The following is a 17,236-nucleotide window of genomic DNA, read 5'->3' as shown; positions in this document are numbered from 1 at the left end:
TAACCAAATCAGATCACTTTTAATTTGGACTAACCTATCATGATAGTAAATAATAACATGTAATTACCCTTATTATACATGTGCTGTCCATATTTTCTAACAATCTCCCACTTGGACCATATATATATACTAATTACTCTATAATTACATGTCATTATATAACCTTATGAGCTCAAAATTTTACTATCATATCCAAAAGGTATTTCGAACAATCTTGTCAATTAATTATGTTAACATAGGACCAATGTAATACCTTGAAAATTTTTACAGTAAGATATTATCCTTGATATAGTAAAATAAGGAAATAAAGTGACAAAAAGGGAAATTTTGAGTTATGTCAATATTGAGAAGTATATTATGATATATTAATTCAAGAAAGGACTAAATTGTAAAAGTGAGAAAAGTTTTGTTGCACAAGAGTAAATACTCAAAATTTGAAGGGTTAAAGTGAAATATGAAAAAATTGAAGGACCAATAGTGTAAATATTTTAAGAGTGGAATGATCTAGAAACTAAGGAAAATGGATGAATTAGGACCAAATTGAATAGGTGAAGAACTATAAGGGACTAAATTGCAATTTAGTAAAATTAAATGATGACTCAAGCATGGAATTTTAAAAGATAGTAAAGGGCAAAATGGTCAATTAGAAGAGAGAGAAATCTAGAAAGTAATAATGATGTTGATGATATTTTATGATTATTTAATTAGATATATATTATTTTAATGAGATATTTTATTATTTCATTATTATTTTATTATTAATTATTTAGTATAAAAGGAAGGAAAGATGAAGAATTTTCATCATCTTTCCATGCATGCAACCAACGTTAGAAGAGAAGGAAAAGAAAGAAATTTTCTTTTCTTTACAATTTGATCATTCCACAAAAAATTCACCATTTTCACCTAGAAATCAAAAGAATTTCCATAGCTACTAAGAGAGAAAAATGTTAAGGAGACCATGGGGAGTTAGAATATCAAGTTGGATTCAAGAAATAGAAGCTGGAGGAGAGAGAAAATGAAGCTAAAGATTAGTATCAATAGAATAAGGTAAGTATATCAAGATTTCAATATGTTTTTAAGTTTGTTATTATTGACAAAGCATGGAAATAATGTTATAGTAGAGTTTTCTTACATAAGGTCCTATGTTCTTGATATGTTAGTGAAGAGAAAATAAGAGAAAGTGATGAGAAATGGTTTAGAAAAAGAAAATAAGGGTGTTATAACATTGTAATTAGTAACTTGTACTAAAATAGTTTTGGACAGCAGCAGTAGCCTAAATTTGAAAAATCATCAAAAATTGTAGAAATATAATTATAGGATGAATAAAATATGAAATTAAATCTTATTAAGTAAAGTTTCTTATATAAGAAATGATGTAAGCAATGGAATTGTAAATCATGAGATATGATGAATTTTGTGAGACAAGGTCAGAATGATTTTGGGTTCCCCTCTGCTGACTTTGTAAAATCATAAAAAATTGGATAAAAATAATTATGGGCTTAAATTTATATTTTTATAATCCTGAATGAGTTTATTTTCAATAGAAACAAACGGGAACATCATTCGAATTCTGTACAAGGAGATAATTAATGTTTAGTGAAGAAGGGCCAGAACTGTCAGACAACAGAACAGGGGTAACTTTAAAGAATAAACTGTACTTATTGGCTAAACCAAAAATTCTGAAAATTTTATGGTAATAAGATATATAAGTCTAGTTTCAGGAAAAATTATAATATCTTAATTTTTAGTTCTATATCTCCATATATAAATAATTTAGTGACTATGACGCAGATAAACAGCTTGAATATTCATAAAAGTAAATAATAAAAATTATGGATAATGTTACTTACAAGTGTGTTATCTACATTAAGGATGTGGAATGGAGAGGAGGAGGAGGAAAAATATGTATGAATATTTATCTAGCATGGCTAATTTGTATATTTTAGGCTCAAGGACTAAATTGAATAAATGTAAAACTTAATGGACAATTTTGTAAAAAAATGTCAGAAATGACCGAATTGCATGAAATGGATTATTTTATTATTTAAATTACAAAATTGAATGAAATTATTAATTTAGTTCAAGATCGGGGGAAAACATGTTTTAGGGATTAAATTGAAAAGTGTTGAAATTATGGAAAATTTTGATATTTTATAGAATTCATGGACTGTTATCAATACATATGAGAATAATAGCTGGAAATAAGGATTAAATTGCAAGAATTTTATTTTCCTGACCATAAGGATGAAATTGTCATTAATTAAAAGTTTAGGGGCAAAATGGTAATTTTGCCTAGAGCATTAATTAAATGTATTCGAATATGAAATGAGTGAAAATGATGATCAAATTTATTTATAAAGATCCAGACGACTCAAATATGAGACTTGATCATGGAAAAGAAAAGATATCGGATTAATAAAATTATAAACACAAACAAGCAATTAGGTAAGTTCGTGTAACTTGAATTATATTCTTAAATGCTTGAAATGTATGTTATTGATGTGAAAATAATTTAAATGTTTATTGTATGAAAATTGATGAAACATTGATATATTTGATAAAAAGGGGAAGAAATCCCGGTTGAATGAAAGGAAAATTCGATAAATCTCTGAAAAGGAATTAATGGTAAAAAGGATCTAGCCCGGATGGGTGATCCTATCTTGATATAGCCCTCCCAAAGAATATGTGTAAAATGAATTTAGCCCAGACGGGTAATCCGAATTAGGGTCTGAATTTAGCCTGGACTGGTAATTCAGATCCAAGCTCATTAGAGTAATTGTCGTTGCAGGGGATTTAGCCTGGACTGGTAATCCCGACAATACTCTATGAGTTTATATTATAGGGGATTTAGCCTAGACTGGTAATCTCATTGTAAGGATAAGGTTCGCGGGAGTGTGCTCTCTGATATGAAATGTGTAAGACCATGGTTGAAAGATACCATGGCAACCTGATATGAAATGTGTAAGACCATGGTTGAAAGATACCATGACAACGTGATATGAAATGAACAAGACCATGGTTGAAAGATACCATGGAAACATGACAGAAAATGAGTAAGACCATAGTTGAAAGACACTATGGTATCATGTCAAAGATAAATAAGACCGTGGATGGGAGACGCTATGACATCTGTTGAACAATTGATATTCAGGTAATATGTATCAGATGACGAATGATTATATGAAATGGTTGTGTGAAATGTTTACAAGAACTGGTCATATGGAAATATATGTACAAAATAGTTGTATGAAATAATTATGAAGATAGATAAACGAAATAAGTATAAGTACATGGAATATAATTTATGTTAAGATATAAGCTATTACCGGAATAAATATACATAAAATATATGGAAATGATGGAGTATGAAATATTGATATAATGAAATGAATGATAGATGCTTATGAAGAAATGGTAAGAGCATGATATGTTTCATGACATGTACATATATGATTATCTTTGATATGCTGATACAAGGAAATTATGTAAGTTGAGACTATTATTAAACTCAAGTGCGAAATGTCGAGAAAATAGATATGTCAATGTTGAATTTATATGAGATATGTGCAAGTATACTAACAATGTTGCTGTCTGATGCTTATACAAGTGCCAAACTGTTGATTGAATGGTAATATATTTATTTATATGATGCATTGAATCGGTAAGTATTTAAAATTTTTTTAAGTGATCTGCAAATGGTAGTAATGCTCTGAAACCCTGTTCTGGTAGCGGATATAGGTTAAGGGTGTTACATTTAATGGTATCAGAGCTACGGTTTAGTCGGTTCTCGGACCAAACGTAGTATATGTGAAGTCTAAGAACACATGTCATTATAATATGTGATAGTATGATATCTCCCGACTTTGATGAGATTTGTTTTATTTATAAAATGAGATGCTTTCTAACCCAAGATAATTCTGATAATGCTAAAAACGATACTCAAGTATATGAGTAAAAAGTTGATTAGAATGAATCGGAATTCATAAATGTATGAATAAATACATGTCGATGATGAATGTTATGTGTATTATTAAAAGTAAATTATATTGCTACACGAAATATTGTGTTGATGACTAAATTACAAAATATATAAAAGTGGTATATGAAGTACATGATAAGGATTATTAGTAAATTATGGATGAATAGTGAATTTTGAAAAATATTACATGTATTAAAGGTAGAGAAGACAAATAAACAGATTATTGGTATAAGGATTAAATTGTAAAGCATGTAAAAGCATTATGCGAAAGGTGTAAAAGTGATATGTGTGTATGAAATAATTTGCCCAAGTAGACAAGATTAGAACTACTAGGATATGAAGGGACCTCAGCATGCTCTTTGATTACTAGCACGTTAATGCTTTCTAATTATTAGCACATTCAGCACATTCGTACTCTCTGTATAGCACTTCAGTGTTCTCTGTTTAATAGTGCATAATAATGCACCTCTGTATAAGTCCCGTATATTCGAAGTGTTCTATCTAGTCTACTGGGCCTCTGCTAAGTAAAAAGTAAACAATTTTCGTTACGAGAAAAATGATTATCTTTGAGTAAAAATGTTAGTTATGATGAAGTAGAACTCGTAAAAGTATGGATAAATGTTTTATAGTACGTGAGAATGATAAATGTTATATGAGTAAATACATGAAAATTAAATTATGAGGCTTTACGATCTATACCCCTTTACTAATACAGTTATATGCAATGAAATTCATGAGATTTATATTGATTAAAGTTCAGAAGTGGAAAGTGAAAAGCTCAATGGTTGAACAATTGATAATGCAGTCGGAACTGAGAATGAGTTAATAAGTAAAGATGAGTTCCGAATAGAGATATCAGATTTTTCTTAAACTAGTTGAGATATACAGTATCACTATTAAAGAAAGAAGTTATTTATGGGAAAATCAATTTTTTTTAAATATGGTATTTACAGAATAGTTAACTGAAAATTTCTTCTGAATTAGTTTTTTTTAGTGAAGTAAATGATGTGAAATTATTGATGATTATACTAGTCAATTGATTGGTGAATAAATTGCAAAAATATTTGAATATAGCCGTTATAATTGAGTATATTATAGTAAATTTTTTTGGATTTTATATGGGTATCTTATATATACTGATATTTTCAGAGGCATATGGAATTGTTCATGTTTGGATGCTATAATCAATATATGGAAAGGTTGGATAAATATGCTAATAGACAGAAATTATCGCAAGTCTGATAGATTCAGAAGTGCTACTACTCTATCTTTCTTTGGTTTTCCAAGCCAATATATGTGATAGAACACTTGATAATAAGATTCATATGATATTATTTTCTATTTCTATTGGTAGAAGCTCTGAAAGGCAAATGTGAAATATTGTATTAAAAATAAATTGTTAAATGAAAGGATAGAGAATGGATATAAATGATAAACTAGGTAAATATGTACAGAAAGAAACTATAGAACTATAGAAATAATGAAATTCATGATTAAAAGAAAAAAGGAAATTTCGAAGACGAAATTTATTTTAAGGGGGAGAGAAATGTAATACCCTGAAAATTTTTACAGTACGATATTATCCTTGATATAGTAAACTAAGGAAATAAAGTGACAAAAAGGGAAATTTTGAGTTATGTCAATATTGAGAAGTATATTATGATATATTAATTCAAGAAAGGACTAAATTGTAAAAGTGAGAAAAGTTTTGTTGCACAAGAGTAAATACTTAAAATTTGAGGGGTTAAAGTGTAAATATGAAAAAATTGAAGGACCAATAGTGTAAATATTTTAAGAGTGGAATGATCTAGAAACTAAGGAAAATGGATGAATTAGGACCGAATTGAATAGGTGAAGAACTATGAGGGACTAAATTGCAATTTAGTCAAATTAAATGATGACTCAAGCATGAAATTTTAAAAGATAATAAAGGGCAAAATGGTCAATTGGAAGAGAGAGAAATCTAGAAAATAATAATGATGTTGATGATATTTTATGATTATTTAATTAGATATATATTATTTTAATGAGATATTTTATTATTTTATTATTATTTCATTATTATTTTATTATTAATTATTTAGTATAAAAGGAAGGAAAGATGAAGAATTTTCATCATCTTTCCATGCATGCAACCAACGTTAGAAGAGAAGGAAAAGAAAGAAATTTTCTTTTCTTTACAATTTGGTCATTCCACAAAAAAATCACTATCTTCACCTAGAAATCAAAAGAATTTCCATAGCTACTAAGAGAGAAAAATGTTAAGGAGACCATGGGGAGTTAGAATATCAAGTTGGATTCAAGAAATAGAAGCTGGAGGAGAGAGAAATTGTAACACCCCGTACCCGAGACCGTTGCCGGAGTCGAACACGAGGTGTTTACGGATTTATTTCATTGTAAAACACAGTTCATTTAAAATTTCCAGACAAGCTAGCTAACTGCGTCACTGTCACCTTAAAAATCATATCTCGAGTTCCAAAACTCGAAAACCAGTTCTGTAAATTTTTGCTGAAACTAGACTCATATGTCCATCTACAAATTTTTTTCTAGAATTTTTGGTCAGGCCAATTAGTACAGTTTATTAGTTAAAGTCTCCCCTGTTACAGGGTTCGACTACTCTGACCTTCATGCATTACGACTTAGATATCTTCTTGTACAGGGCTTCAATACTTATTCCATTTGTTCCTAAAGAAACTAGACTCGAGAAGGATTCTGTACATATAGGGCATGACTTCTAATTATCTCTGGTTAATTTATAGTGAATTTCCAAAGTCAGATCAGGGGATCCAGAAATTGCTCTGGCTCTGTTCCACGAAAACTTAAATATCTCTTAAAATACGACTCATATGATCATTTCGTTTCTTCCATATGAAAGTAGATTCATCAAGGTTCGATTAAATAATTTATTCACTATTTAATTCCATTCCTACTATTTTTAGTGATTTTTTAAATTCACAACACTGCTGCTGTCAGCATCTGCCTTTAAGGTAGACTTTACCTATTTCATAGTTTCCATGAATCAACTAGAACTTGTCATACATAGCACCAAAATGATCATGATTAACCATTCCAATGGCTAATCGTTACCAAACATTTCCATACCTCTCAATGAACAACATACAAAACGATTATAATGCTATGCTCAAAGTATATATAAGCCATTTTCGCATGGCTATCCAAATTTATACAAAACCAAAGGGTACATGACCAACAACAAAAAGGGGTAGTCCTATACATGCCATTTTCAGAGTTCAACCAAAAGTGTACCAAAAGGGCTTTGATAGTGTGGACAACTTCGACTTTGACAATCCCGAGTCCGATAGATGACGAACCAAAATCTATAAAACAGAGAATCAAAGAAACGGAGTAAGCATTTAATGCTTAGTAAGTTTTGTGCAATGAAATTAGACACAATTGAAGTATAGCGTTCATATGACTAAACGGATAATTTCATATGCACATATTCTCACAATCATACCTACTTCACATTTCCAATCCTTATATTCATACATAAGGAATCAACTTGACTAAAAGCCGAAAGCTTGTTAATCGATTGAGCGAATACTATTTAGAAGGAATCAATTATTTCAATGCATATACGAAACATACCTCATCGTTGGGATTTTACGAGCGTATTAATTGAAATTATTACAGCAAGATCGCTCATTCCCAAACCAAGTACCTTCGAGATTTAACCGGATATAGCTACTCGCTCGAATGCCTTCGGGACTTAGCCCGGATATAGTAGTTTGTACAAATGCCTTCGGGACTTAGCCCAGAATTAGTAACTCGCAACAATGCCTTCGGGACTTAGCCCGGAATTAGTCACTAGCACAAATGCCTTCGGGACTTAGCCCGGTTATCATCCGAATATTCATGCACATATCAGTAAATCATGACACATCTTTATTTCATTTTCATAACTAGAATTCAAACACAAGTCAATTATTAAGCATTCCCATTTTCGGCTCAATAGCCACATACAAACAGCATGATTTGGTTTGCTTTGTGACATGATCTCTATGCACATACGGCTACCCATCATACGTATAGACTAATTAACTCAACATATAATTCAAGTAGAATCATTATATCACCGTATATTAGTTATGATTATACGTCATGACTTAATCAAATCGTAAACTAAGTTTCATTACTCGAAAACTTACCTCGGATGTTGTCGAATGATTTCGACGGCTATTCGATCACTTTTTCCTTCCCTTTATCGGATTTAGTTCCCCTTTGCTCTTGAGCTTAATTTAACAAATAAATTGATTTAATCATTTGAACATCAAAAAGAGAAACTCAAGGTACTTAACCCATATATACATTAGACATTAGAGTCACATATATATGAAATCATGAATCAACTCAACATATTAGCCCACACTCTCTTTTAGCCGATTATCTAAGCCAAGATAAAAGCATCAATATGCTTGCCTCTAACCGAATACATGCAACACCAATCTACCTCATGTGGCCGAATATGCATGTCTATGTTGAGGCCGATTATATGCTTAATACTTCCTACAAATATGGTTACTTGTATTGACTACATACCATTTCGTTTCAAGCTCAAAACTCGGCTAATACACATATATACACTAATAATCAAATACTAATATTTGCACTTCACCTTACTATCAATTCTATCTACTTCCTACCATGGCCGAATGCATCAAGACACCATACCATTTCAATTTTGGTCATGGGTTAAACAAAGAACTTAATGTCTAACTCAAAAATGCTAAAAAGAAAATCCAAGAGTCATCAATCACCATCACATGTATCATTACAAAGCTTCACACTTAGCATGCAAATGACATCAACACAAGTCCACCTTAGCCGAAACTTAGCTCATCTTCATATCTCATCACCACAACATCAACCACCAACCAAGAAGGCAACACCCATGGCCGAATATCATCTCCATCTCATAGCAAAGATTTAGACTATGGGATAGGTAGAACTCAAGCTAACAACTAAAAATATGCATGAATCTCATGGAACAACATCAACATACCTTAGCCTAGTGAACCACCATAGCCGATTCTCTCCAAGCTCTTTTCCCTCTCTTTCTTTCTTCTATTCGGCCAAGTTCACAACATGAGAACTTTTTTTTTCTTTTTTTTTTCTTCATCATTTTCCTTTTCATTATTTTATTACCATGCTCCTTATTTTATCATTTCTAACATAAACCATTAACACAACATGTTTATGACATGTTTTACCCATCACACTTTGTCCACCCTTATTGTCATGGCCGGCCACTACTAATTAAATAGGGGAAATTGACATGCAAGTCCACCCCTTTGATTACATGCACTAATAGATCCTTATAGATTAACCTATCACATTTCAAAAGTGTCACACATAAGTCCTATTAACTAAATTCACATGCAATTAACTAAATCAATGCTTAAAACTTTCACACATTCATATTCACATATTTTAGACAATAATTATCATATTCAAATAATTTGGTGACTCGGTTTAGCGGTCCCGAAACCGCTTTCTGACTAGGGTCACTTTAGGGCTGTCACAGAAAATCAAGTTAAAGATTAGTATCAATAGAACAAGGTAAGTATATCAAGATTTCAATATGTTTTTAAGTTTGTTATTATTGACAAAGTATGAAAATAATGTTATAGTAGAGTTTTCTTACATAAGGTCCTATGTTCTTGATATGTTAGTGAAGAGAAAATAAGAGAAAGTGATGAGAAATGGTGTAGAAAAAGAAAATAAGGGTGTTATAACATGGTAATTAATAACTTATACTAAAATAGTTTTTGACAGCAGCAGTAGCCTAACTTTGAAAAATCATCAAAAATTGTAGAAATCTAATTATAGGATGAATAAAATATGAAATTAAATCTTATTAAGTAAAATTTCTTATATAAGAAATGATGTAAGCAATGGAATTGTAAATCATGAGATATGATGAATTTTGTGAGACAAGGTTAGAATGATTTCGGGTTCCCCTGTTCTGACTTTGTAAAATTATAAAAAATTGGATAAAAATAATTATGAGCTTAAATTTATATTTTTAGAATCCTGAATGAGTCTATTTTTAATAGAAACAAACGGGAACATCATTCGAATTCTGTACAAGGAGATAATTAATGTTTAGTGAAGAAGGGCCAGAACTGTTAGACAACAGAACAGGGGTAACTTTAAAGAATAAACTGTACTTATTGGCTAAACAAAAAATTTTGGAAATTTTATGGTAATAAGATATATAAGTATAGTTTCAGGAAAAATTATAAGATCTTAATTTTTAGTTCTATATCTCCAGATATAAATAATTTAGTGACTATGACGCAGATAGACAGCTTGAATATTCATAAAAGTAAATAATAAACATTATGGATAATGTTACTTACAAGTGTGTTATCTACATTAAGGATGTGGAATGGAGAGGAGGAGGAGGAAAACTATGTATTAATATTTATTTAGCATGGCTAATTTGTATATTTTAGGCTCAAGGACTAAATTGAATAAAAGTAAAACTTTATGTGCAATTTTGTAAAAATGTCAGAAATGACCAAATTACATGAAATGGATTATTTTATTATTTAAATTACAAAATTGAATGAAATTATTAATTTAGTTCAAGATCGGGGAAAACATGTTTTAGAGATTAAATTGAAAAGTGTTGAAATTATGGAAAATTTTGATATTTTATAGAATTCATGGACTGTTATCAATACATATGAGAATAATAGTTGGAAATAAGGATTAAATTGCAAGAATTTTATTTTCCTGACCATAAGGACGAAATCGTCATTAATTAAAAGTTTAGGGGTAAAATGGTAATTTTGCCTAGAGCATTAATTAAATGCATTAGAATATGAAATGAATGAAAATGATGATCAAATTTATTTATAAAGATCCGGACGACTCAAATATGAGACTTGATCGTGGAAAAGAAAAGATATCGGATTAATAAAATTATAAACACAAACAAGCAATTAGGTAAGTTCGTGTAACTTGAATTATATTCTTAAATGCTTGAAATGTATGTTATTGATGTGAAAATAATTTAAATGTTCATTGTATGAAAATTGATGAAACATTGATATATTTGATAAAAAGGGGAAGAAATCCCGGTTGAATGAAAGGAAAATTCGATGGATCTCTGAAAAGGAATTGACGGTAAAAAGGATCTAGCCCGGACGGGTGATCCTATCTTGATATAGCCCTCCCGAAGAATATGTGTAAAATGGATTTAGCCCGGACGGGTAATCCGAATTAGGGTCTGAATTTAGCCTGGACTGGTAATTCAGATCCAAGCTCATTAGAGTAATTGTCATTGTAGGGGATTTAGCCTGGACTGGTAATCCCGACAATACTCTATGAGTTTATATTATAGGGGATTTAGCCTAGACTAGTAATCCCACTGTAAGGATGAGGTTCGCGGGAGTGTGCTCTCTGATATGAAATGTGTAAGACCATGGTTGAAAGATACCATGATAACCTGATATGAAATGTGTAAGACCATGGTTGAAAGATACCATGGCAACGTGATATGAAATGAACAAGACCATGGTTGAAAGATACCATGGCAACATGACAGAAAATGAGTAAGACCATAGTTGAAAGACACTATGGCATCATGTCAAAGATAAATAAGACCGTGGATGGGAGACGCTATGACATCTATTGAACAATTGAAATTCAGGTAATATGTATGAGATGACGAATGATTATATGAAATGGTTGTGTGAAATGTTTACAAGAACTAGTCATATGGAAATATATGTAGAAAATAGTTGTATTAAATAATTATGAAGATAGATAAACGAAATAAGTATAAGTACATGGAATATAATTTATGTTAAGATATAAGCTATTACCGGAATAAATATACATAAAATATATGGAAATGATGGAGCATGAAATATTGATATAATGAAATGAATGATAGATGCTTATGAAGAAACGGTAAGAGCATGATATATTTCATGACATGTACATATATGATTATCTTTGATATGCTGATACAAGGAAATTATGTAAGTTGAGACTATTATTAAACTCAAGTGCGATATGTCGAGAAAATAGATATATCAATGTTGAATTTATATGAGATATGTGCAAGTATACTAACAATGTTGCTGTCTGATGCTTATACAAGTGCCAAACTGTTGATTGAATGGTAATATATTTATTTATATGATGCATTGAATCGGTAAGTATTTAAAATTTTTTTAAGTGATCTGCAAATGGTAGTAATGCTCCGAAACCCTATTCTGACAGCGGATACGAGTTAGGGGTGTTACAACCAACGCAACTTTCGTTACATATATCGTAACTAAATCTATCCATGATCACGTATATTAACACAACCAAATGACATAGATCAAGTATGGATGTGTAGTATGGAAATTACATGCAATATGATCTAGACATGCCTATTTCCAACTGGTCCTCCTCAGTTGATCAAACCTTACCAAAATCAGAGTGTGAATAAAAACCAAATAAACTTTATTTCTGTAAAAAAATAAACTTAATATCTTTAAACTGAAATAACTAAAAATGTGTCTATAATATAAAAGAATTTAAAAGTACAAACTCCCACTAAAACCAAATATCCTTAAATGATATTACACCCATATGAGTAATGTGCTCATGAAAAACCTTGGGTTTAGTCCTTTAGTAAGCGGATATGCAATCATGGAGTTTTTTCTAATATGCTTTATAGACACCTAACAACTCTGAACTTTTACTTTAACAACTAGGAACTTAAAGTCTATGTGTTTTGACTTTGATGTGCTCCTGTTGCTTTTGGAATAAAAGAATGCAATTTGTTTTCACAAATTGCACCTTAGTGACAAAATATTGTATCCATATTCCATCAAAATCAGAGGCTATATACCTGATGATTTCTAACTGATTAGACTTTCGATATGTGAGCATGTAATCTTTTGTTCTCTGAAAATAACTTATAACCCTCTTGGATTCTATCCAATGGTCCAAACCAGAATTGCCTAAAATATCTGCCTAACATCCCAATAGTGCACACAATATTCCAATGTATACAAACCTGAACGTACATTAGACTTTCCACTGCTAAAATGTAAAAAATTTAATGCATTTTTGTAATCTCAAAATCATTCTTAGGGCATTAATTGAGGCTATACTTATTATTAACAAGAAGTATGTCATTAACATATAAAACCAAATATAGAATATTACTCCCGCTAAACTTATGGTATATATGATTATCAATAAAATTCATCTCTAAATCGAATGAGACAATCATTTGGTAAAATTTGTAATATTATTGACGAGAAGTATGCTTAAACCCATAGATGAAGTTCTTTAATTTGCAAATCATTAACTTAGCATCATTAGACACAAAGTTTACTAGTTGCACCATATAAATGTATGATCAATGTTACCATTGAGAAACTATTAACTTAATATTCATTTAATGCAGTTTAAAGTCAAAATTGAGAAATTATTAACTTAATATTCATCTGATGCAGCTTAAGGTCAAAATATTTCACTAAAGCCATTATAGCCTTTCTCTAGTGGACCTTTTTAATGGAATTCATTCTTGAGGTTGTTGAGTTTGTTCTTCTGGAATAATTACCTCATATTGAATAAGGGGTTGTTCAACATTATCTTATTAAGGTTCTAGATTCACTTCTTAATCAATAATAGGTATGAAACTAAACATCATCAAAAGTGATAGTAGGAAATTAGTTAGAATTCAATTCCTCATTAAAAGTAATATCTCTAACCTTATTTCTCCCTCCAAACTCAACATCCTAAAGGAATGTTGCAATTCTCATCTAAAATATATTCCTAATTGTGGGATCATAAAACTCATAGCCCTTAGATCGCTCAAAATTTCCTTAAACCTTAACTTTACAGACATCAAAGAAGTCATAAGTGATGTCATTTCAACCTTATCGTTTTTAGCAAAACATTTCTCAATTTCGTTAAGGAAACATGGCCTGAGTAATTTTTTCAGATTATATGCCCCTAAAGGCTTCTGGAATGCTATATTTCATGATCATTAGACTCATCCGATTTGAACGATTCCACCTCTCAAAATCCCTCTTAACATCAGGGGTGCTTTCCGTAGTTAGAGGTGTAGGTTGTTCTTCCCTTAGTGCAATGTCTATATTCATACAACCAAACGCTATAAGTAAGTGCCTTTTCCATTAATTGAAATTAGTCCCATTAAGCATAGGTATAAAATTTATATTAGCAGATATTGTGGCAGTAGAAGATGAATTAGCTAAATATAGAACAAAACATAAGCTCACACCAATATTCATAAGTACACAATAAATTCAAGATAATGGCTAATCCCATCTCAAGATACCAAACACAACATTAATATCATGTCTTTGGACAATAATATTAACAGTAAGCGGTACTCTTGTTGTAGCAATCAAACATTAACAATAAATTATGTCAAACAATGAATTAATCTTTGGATTAATATATTGCTCACATAAAGTACCTTATAATTGTCACACGTTTATCAACATAGTTGTCGTTGAAATTCTGCCAAATATTAACTTACCTTTGGGTTAATTAATAAACGCATGAATCATAAAAACATGAAATCATCTTAATATTTTAAATAAACTAATCTACGTAAAAGAGGTCACTTTGGCAGCATTTTGTTTCAATTAATCTATTTAAAATGTTAGACATCCTTAATTAAAATCCAAAGCCAAAATCTGAATTTATTTGTTTCTAAATATTTTTCTTAATTTCATCTTTCAATCAAATTAAAAGATAATAGTATATATATGTATAAATATTTATCCTAAAACAACAAACAATGATGTTGACAAATATAATAACAGTTGAATAAATCATAAACCATAAATAACCTCATATAAGACTTCAAATTTAAACCAAAATAATTTGAATAAAGGTAAACCTCATCTCAAGATATCGGACACTTCATTAATATTTTATTTCTGGACAAAATATTAACTTTGTATGTGATATCTTGGTATAGTAATCAAACATTGATAATAAGAACATGTCGAACAATAAATCTTCCTTTGGGCCAATTTACTACTCACATGTAAAACTAAATAATTGTCACATGTTTATTACCATAGTTGCACATGTAATATTATTAACTTTCATTTGGGCCAATCAATATTAACATAACTTAAGTTACATGCGCACAACCTTTTATATTTTAAAACAAAATAATTTATACAAAAAAATTCACTTTGGTGACTTATTGCTTCAATTAAGTTGTTTTAAAAAATATATAAACTTACCAATATTCAAATTTAAAGTTTACCCAATAATCAAATGTCAAAACTATTTTTTATTACTTTATAAACTCCAAAATAACCCAAAATAAGGTTGTCTTAATAATGCAATAAAAAACTGAAAACCTTAATTTTTGACTTTTTTTTTGTTCCAAAACCATATATATCAAAACCAAACAGAAATAATGTAGTGGTTCAAAGCCAAATAATTAACAAGAACATGTATTCATAATTTTGACACCAAAGCAATTCACGCATATACATGTATTCATAATCAAATAGAAAAACTTACCTTGAATTTACCATGTAAATCCAAAGTTGTATTTATGATTAAATAGATATTCACATGAATACTTGAAAAATATTTTCAAGCCAATAAATCTAAAAAAAAAATCATAATAGTTGGCATATCTCACAGTTCATACAATAAACCATATCATCATAATTTAACTAAATATTTGGAACCATAAGATGCCAAAACCTAAGATTATAGAACCAAACTTAAGACCAAAATATTTAAATATATATATTGTAACACCCCAAACTCGCTCTCGACGCTATGGTCGGATCGGGCGATGTCACATGGTAGTGTGTTTGAAAACTGTAACTTTACTTAAAATAATTTCCGTTTAGAACTTTTTATTATTACTTATTAATTCTAAAATCGTGTTATTTATTTAGACGAAATTTTTCAAAACGTTTACTCAATGCAGAAGATTTTAAAACGGTTTGCGTATTTGTGAGTTTTCTGTTATAATGTTTGTTTCTTTTGAAAACCTAAATTTTCCTAATTCTAGTAGTTATAAACCATAACGAATAAGAAATCCCAAAATAAAATTTAAAAATCCATAGAGGCCATATTAACAATAAAATACCCAAATAAAATTTAAAATCATAAATAAGTACAAAACAGTGTCAAGGGGTCGTGTGGCCACCATCGAGTCTTCCGCTGCACCGATCGGTCAAGTCTGGGGATTATCTGTATAGATTACACCAAAAAGGTGAGTTTACATTAACTCAGTGTGTAATCCCCATATAAACAAACAGATAGTATGTACATGATCACAGTCTGGGCCTAAGCCCTTTTTCAGTAACAGTATCGGTTTCAGTTTGGCCTTAGCCCATCTTAGTACAGAATCATTCATTTAGTTGGGCCTTAGCCCATCAATGTATCAGTACCAATAACAGATATGCAATCACAAAATCCTACCCAGCCAGCCTCTACAGATCATCTCCGTCTAACCCTACACTCTATTTGGGGATATAATCAACCCACCCAACCCTACACTCCAAAAAGTATTGAATGCAACACAAAATAGTAATTTGCAGCTGAGCGGCAAGTATATTAGGCTTAGAGCCTTTCAGTAAACTTCCTGTAACACCACTAACTCGTATCTATCACCAGACTAGGGTTAAAGGTGTTACCGGACAAATCAGAACATTTCACAAATAATTCACAAACATCATTCACACATAATCATACATCATTACAGAGTCCCTTACATAGGTCAACAAGACCTTAAACATGCTTTAGAAAGAGGTCGGGACTAAACTGAGTTCATACAAAATTTGTAAAATTTAAACAATTTTCAAAGTTGTACAAGTCACACGCCCGTGTGAACAAGCCGTGTGCCTCACACGGCTTTAGACACGCCTGTGTGTTTAGACCATGTCAAAACAGGGCATACATACTGTAATACCCCTATCCCATAACCGTCACAGAAATAGGACGAGGCGTTACCGAAAACTAGGAATCCGATCAGGGCCGTAAAATTTTGAACCTTTTTTTTTGTGAATAAAGATCATTCGTTCACTAAATTGCTAGACGCAAACAAATTTTGAATTTAACACTTATACAAGTAAGTTCCATAAGATACCATAATCACATGACTTCTACACGAAGGTCAAAGTATCATTCTACTTATTGTCTATCCTATACATGCCATAAGATAATCCAATCTTATGGCTGCCGTAATGGTAGATTGTGTGACGAAGTACT

The sequence above is a fragment of the Gossypium hirsutum genome, chromosome A06 (assembly GCF_007990345.1).
Source record: "Gossypium hirsutum isolate 1008001.06 chromosome A06, Gossypium_hirsutum_v2.1, whole genome shotgun sequence".
In the NCBI taxonomy this organism is placed as follows: Eukaryota; Viridiplantae; Streptophyta; class Magnoliopsida; order Malvales; family Malvaceae; genus Gossypium; species Gossypium hirsutum.
Note: the sequence above shows the minus strand (reverse complement) of the source record.